Source organism: Zonotrichia leucophrys, chromosome 2, assembly GCF_028769735.1.
Source record: "Zonotrichia leucophrys gambelii isolate GWCS_2022_RI chromosome 2, RI_Zleu_2.0, whole genome shotgun sequence".
Taxonomy (NCBI): Eukaryota; Metazoa; Chordata; class Aves; order Passeriformes; family Passerellidae; genus Zonotrichia; species Zonotrichia leucophrys.
In genome coordinates this window covers 23,456,914-23,462,913 of record NC_088171.1, presented here as the reverse complement: position 1 = coordinate 23,462,913, position 6,000 = coordinate 23,456,914, and positions in this window count along the sequence as shown.

The following is a 6,000-nucleotide window of genomic DNA, read 5'->3' as shown; positions in this document are numbered from 1 at the left end:
TGTTTCCAAGATTCTGCACTTTTTCCCAGAATGAATTAATGTAATGATACTTATTTGCATGTTTTGTATTTATCATTGGCTTTTCTTTATTCTGTCTTGCCTCAGTCATAGCTGGGCAAGAGAGACATTGTAGTGCAACAGTCACTTGGGGTAAGGTAAACGGGAGAGTCACAAAACAACAGCCCAACAAAAGAAAGGTTCTGTTGCATTCAGAAATTACTAACTCCACTATTGGTTTAACAAACTGACAGATAATATCCTTTGGCTGTTATTTCCCAGGACTTGCATGTGAAAGAGTTCCGTTGTCAAAAAATGGGCAAAAATCAGCCAACATTGTAATGCCAAAGTATGGGGTAATTATTTACCCACACAGCTGCTCTTATTTAGTCCATTTTATAAACTGTGAGAGGACCAGATTTTCTCTTGGCATTTCACAATCTATATCATATATAGATTTCCAAGTGAAACAGACTTGTTTCACTTGGATATCGGATCTTTTCCTTAATACTGTGTATTTCCTGCCTTGTCAGCACTTCAACTTTTCTTTCCCCTGCTGTAGACTTGGATGTGGTTCAGAATGCCATATAGCTATGCAAAAACTTGTACTGAGATCTCATATATCTCTGTTTTTTTTTTAATACAGTGTTAATATAATTTGCTTCTTGGATCAACTTAAGTAATTCAAGAATCCTAATACCAAAATATCCTGTTGTGTCTTTGGGCTATCTTCCACCGTCCATCACTTTAATTTAGACCAATTAAGAAATAGTATCTGTATCTAATTATTGCCCAGGAATTTCGTGTAATACCAGTTCTACACCATCACAGAAAAGGAATCCCTTCTGTCATATGCAATATAAAATTCCCAACCTTATTTAAAAATGGGAATGTATAGTTCCAGCACATATCCCCAAATTACCTCATCTGGAAATTTGACTGTAGCAAGTACTTATATGTTGCTGCTATGAAGAAATTAAGGTACAGAGAAGATTACTGCTGATTACCCTGCCTAGTTTTACCTGTATTAACCAAAGCAGATAACTACTGTTTTAGAAAGTTGCAGCTTTACAAATGCTCCATGAACACAGCATTCTGTCCAAATCTCCTTGCTTGTGCTACTGAACTGTAATGTTGGGAATCTGGGAGTGTACAAATGTCTGCCTTTACATCTCAGATATTTTCAACACAACTGTGATCAAATCCTTATTTTCATTTACAGATAATTTCTTTCTAGGCAGTGGGTGACAAACTTATTTATAGAGGGGTCATATACTGAGTGGAAATTTCCAATTTAAACTCTATATCCCAATTTCTGATATTTTCCTCCATGCCTGTGCCAATGGAAAAGGAAATCCTGCCTTCTCCTACATTTTCCCTTCTTATGTCCAGCCAGAGTTGTGCACTTTGGACAAGTGATAAGAGACACAACAGACACAGTAGTTGGACACAGACAATATTTTCAGGAAATGTAATAATAATTTAAAGCTGTAGAGAAAACTTTAAGAGCTCAGGAAAAAAATTGATAAAACAAATTGATAAAACAAATTGATAGCTCCCTACCATTAGGAACTTGTGTTTAATCTTGTTGGAAAGCTGTGAAACCAGAGCCAGAAATAAACCCAAGAAAATGTGTTGAAGTATTTCACTAAAGGCTAATATCAAGATGAAATGCAAAACGTTGTAGAAATAGCTGTAAGAAAAATATTTTCCAGAACCAACCCAGGAAACATGACCAATTTTAGTTTGCTAACTTACAATAATATTCAAGCAAATCTAGGCTTATGTTATCTTTGACAGACCATACAGGAGCTTCTGCAGTCCCATATGCCATCTTTGGGGCCCTACAAAAATAATGAGAATTCACCTGAGATATTGTCTTGTAAAAAATGGTTCCTGGAGGGCTGCTGTGGACTTCTGGACCTAGAGAACTGACTTGCCCATGCTAGGAAAGCAGGAGGAGGACTCCGAAATTCTTTAGGGAATGAAGCCATCCATGAAACAAAGACAGGTATGGTGTACAGAAAGGCTGTTAGAAGAAAAGGACAATTTTCTAGGGACAGAACCTGTCAAAGGCAACCTTTTTTCTCTAGAAATAGTAATCTACTTGGATGACTGGAGAGTCAAAAGCTGCAGGGTTTTAGTACTTTTGTATGCACACTCAAGAATCTCAGAGTCATATTTCATCAAATCATGTTGTTTTCATGTTTTTTGTCTAATAAGACCTTTTTGAGTTCTTTTAGTGAGTTTCAAACCAAAAAGTGTTTGTGATGTGTTTGAATCTTACCATGAGTAGTGAAATTCACTCTGAGCAAATTCTGCTCTGCCAAGTGTTCAAGATCATCTGTAGCAGCTCTAAGCAGATTAGAGAGCCTGAGAGAATGCCAGCTCCCAGAGGACCTCTCCAGCGAGGCTTGCAGGCATCAGCTGCCAAGATTAGTGGTTCTCAGGGTTCTCATAACTCCTGGCTAATTGAGGTGCAGCCACACATGCAAACTAACTGGGACTGCTGCGGCTTAGTGAGTGATGAGCTCCATAACAGCTGACACAGGAACTGCTGAAAGCCCCACCAGCATCTCAGCTCAGCCACAGCATGGAAACCTCGTGTTGCGGCTGCCAGTGTCCCAGCATGCCATGAAGCTTGCAGAGCCAGCTCCTTCCCAGCTGTTCAGCTGACTGTCCCTAGTATTTGCAAGGGAAATGTCCTCACCTCTGCAGCTGTGGAGGTCAACAGCATTTGGTCAGAGTTGCAGGTAACAAGTTAGATCTGAATATGCCCCCACCACAAGCCTAACAAAGAGCAGAAAGGTCAATGTGTTTTTTTGATGATTGGACTTTTGTTCTCAAGGCCTTCCCTGGGAGATGCATAATTGAATCAAACAGAATAGGCAGCAACATAAGGCAGTTAAATTTGTGCAATCTCACTTACCTGAAGCTGTACTGTAGAAAAGATGCCCTCCGCTAAGCCCATTTTGTGACAATGCAATTCCTTCCAGCTGCTTCCTGAGACAACAGTTTTGCAAGGAAATTCAGCCTGTCTACAGAGCAGTGTGGCAAAACAGTAGAAAGAACCTGAGCATTTTATTGTTGCTGACTTAAGAGTCAAAACAGTGAAATGATAGTAATCCATGGTGCTGAGTCCTAGAGATAACACTAAGCTATTCACATCTACCCTATAAATGAATGTAAATACCTTACTATCTGGCACTATTAATCTACTAAAAAATTAGCTCTTTTCTTACTAATATCATCACTTTCTGCAAACATACATAGTCTAAAGCAGTGTGATCTTCAATAGAAGTCAACTCCTTTTTGTGCTTCATTACCTTTTTTCTTGCCATACTGTTTTTCTGAGTGAATTAGGATGAAATGAAAGAAACAAAGGAACAAACTTTGAAATGTTTTGAAACATGATTTTTTTTTGTCTGGCTAATAAATGTTCTGTGTTTTTCTCCAAATGCAGCATTTTTCAACGACTTCTAAAATTGATAAAATCAAACCACCTTGAAAAATTTTCAAATTAACAGAATCTTTCTTATGCAAATTGCTCACTAAGTGAGAAAACAAAGGTATAAAAGTAAGGCTTCATGAAGAATCAACCTAAGACTGCCATCTCACCCTTCTTCCACTCACATATTCCCACTGCCTCCTTCATGTTGGCAGGAGAGCTTGTGACCAGGAGGCAGACCAGATTAGCCCCCGGGGGGCTGAAAACTAAATAAGCAGAAAAGATAAACAGCAAAAGGAGCAATAAGACATGATTTCATCTCCTGGTAGCAGACTATACTTACATCTACTTAAGCCCACCAAAAAAATCACATGCTGCAGCCTCTTGAATAATCACTCACAAAGGGTCTTCAGTAATGTAAGATAGATCCAGGACCTGTTTTAGGAAACAACTTATTTTTACATAACTGCTAGTATTTATTTAAACTCCAATGTGAGTTTGTAACTGATCTTACACATTTGCTAATAAACATATTGTGGCTTTGGCAAGAAAACTAGAGCAGTATCAATGGTTACAGACCCTCTGACTGGTGGATGGGCTGTAATATGGGGTGATAAGATCACAGAGAGACTGGAGAGCACCAAACTTTGGTGCTGAAATGTCAGCCTTGCCAGTGATGGCTACACAGTAGGCATGGCATATAGCTAAGAAGTGCTACTGAGCACTTGGGTCAATGTCTGTGGTCCCCATCCTGTCTGGGCAGTACTTGCATGCTGTTTTCCAGGTGTGCTTGGATTCCTCTAGGAGTCTGGGATGTCACATAAAGCTTATTCAAATACTTAGAGCTTTCATTACATATTTTTCTCTTTAGAACAGAAACTAGGACAACAACAGCTCTTGGAAGTCCAGTTGTCTGGTCTCTCCTCAAAACAATCAGTAACTCATATACTACAGCTCACCATAATTTCTATTGCCCTTTCTCAGCCTTTACACCTCTTGCATCTGCCACACCCAGAAGACAAGGGCCCCATACTGCCCAGCCTGAGTAACCAAATTGACTCTTTGGTACAGAGACAAAAAGCAGTTTTGAAAACAGTAAAAACTTCTTACCCTCCAATGAGGCCTCTGTATGTCCCTCCTGATGAATAATGATACAGCAATGGAACAAAAATCTTACAGGAAAGCTCGTGCTGCTTCTGAGGTGCACTGCTGCTCAGTAGGTACATGAAGGATAAGTAACATTACACACCTAATGAACCACACGTGTGAACTCAAGTCCTGTTTAATAAAACAAGGGAAAAAACTGCCAGGACATTTGTTTCCAATGAGCACAAATAGGTGGGGTAGTTTTACAGGAATTTTAATATTAAAAAATGAGTCACTCCCACATTTTGGGAGAAACTGAGTTCTCTGCGTTCTGGTATTTACGCCAACATCCAACCAGCCTATAAGTTTATACCAGATCAAAGACAGAGGAGGCCTGTCTGAAAGTGACAGCAAAGGAGGAAATCAACCCACTGAAGCAGAGATTATAAAATCATTTTTCCACCCCCTCAGATGAGCTGTGGTACTGAGACAACTGCTTTTTACTGTGCCTACTGCACAAGAACAGTTCTCATACAATCTATTTCCCAAAACAGATAAAACCCAAATCTCCTAGAATGCCAGCTGGGAAGACTAGAAATCCTGAGGAATTACCAGCACTAACTGTCACTCTATTCTGCCAAACAATTCAGGTTTTGTGAGCTTGAACTATGGTATCAGCATTTTTAACACTCAAAGGGATTTTGTATTTTGCCCTTAACAACGGGAAAAGGCTCAGTGTAGCAATGTGGGTTTAGATGGTGGGCACTGTTTTACCTGTAGCTATTCCCCAGTAAGCATCTCCTGTGGAAAAGCTGCCTGGGGAAGGGTTCAGGCAGGGCACTCAAGTCCACACACCCCACTCACCACTGCTAGCTCAGTGAAGAGAGGCAGCAGGGCCTTTGGTATGGCCAGATCCAGAGAGGTTTATTGCATCCACCACGCCAAAGGGAACCAGGGACAAAACACCAAGCCATGTGGGGTGCACAAGGTGAAGTGTGGGGTCAGTGGCCAAGGGTTTGAGAGCACCAGGATGGCAGAAGGGACAGTTTAAAAGGCATTGGCCTACAGGGAAGATGGGGTTGCCACCAGGGATACCACAACCAGTGAGCAAACAGGGAAAGGAGAAACTATGAGAGTGTGGGACATATGAGGAAAGGAATGGGGTGAATCATGGTGTTGTGCAAGACTCCATGGGGAAGTCCTTTCTGTCCACCTAGGTGGGGAAACCTCTATAGTACCTTTCCAAGGCCATGCCCTGGGGGTTTCCCTGAGGGGGAAGGATTCAGAGGATTCCACAGCTCAGTACTGAGTCACTGTAACCTGCTGAGCTGTACTAGCCAGGAGCAACAGGCAACAGAAGTGAAGCATCAAGAACCACCACCATCTTTCAGGAGTGCCACAAGTCCCTGGGATGCCCAAATGACTTGCACAGGTCAGGAGGTAGCACATCCTCCAGCTGACAGCACATC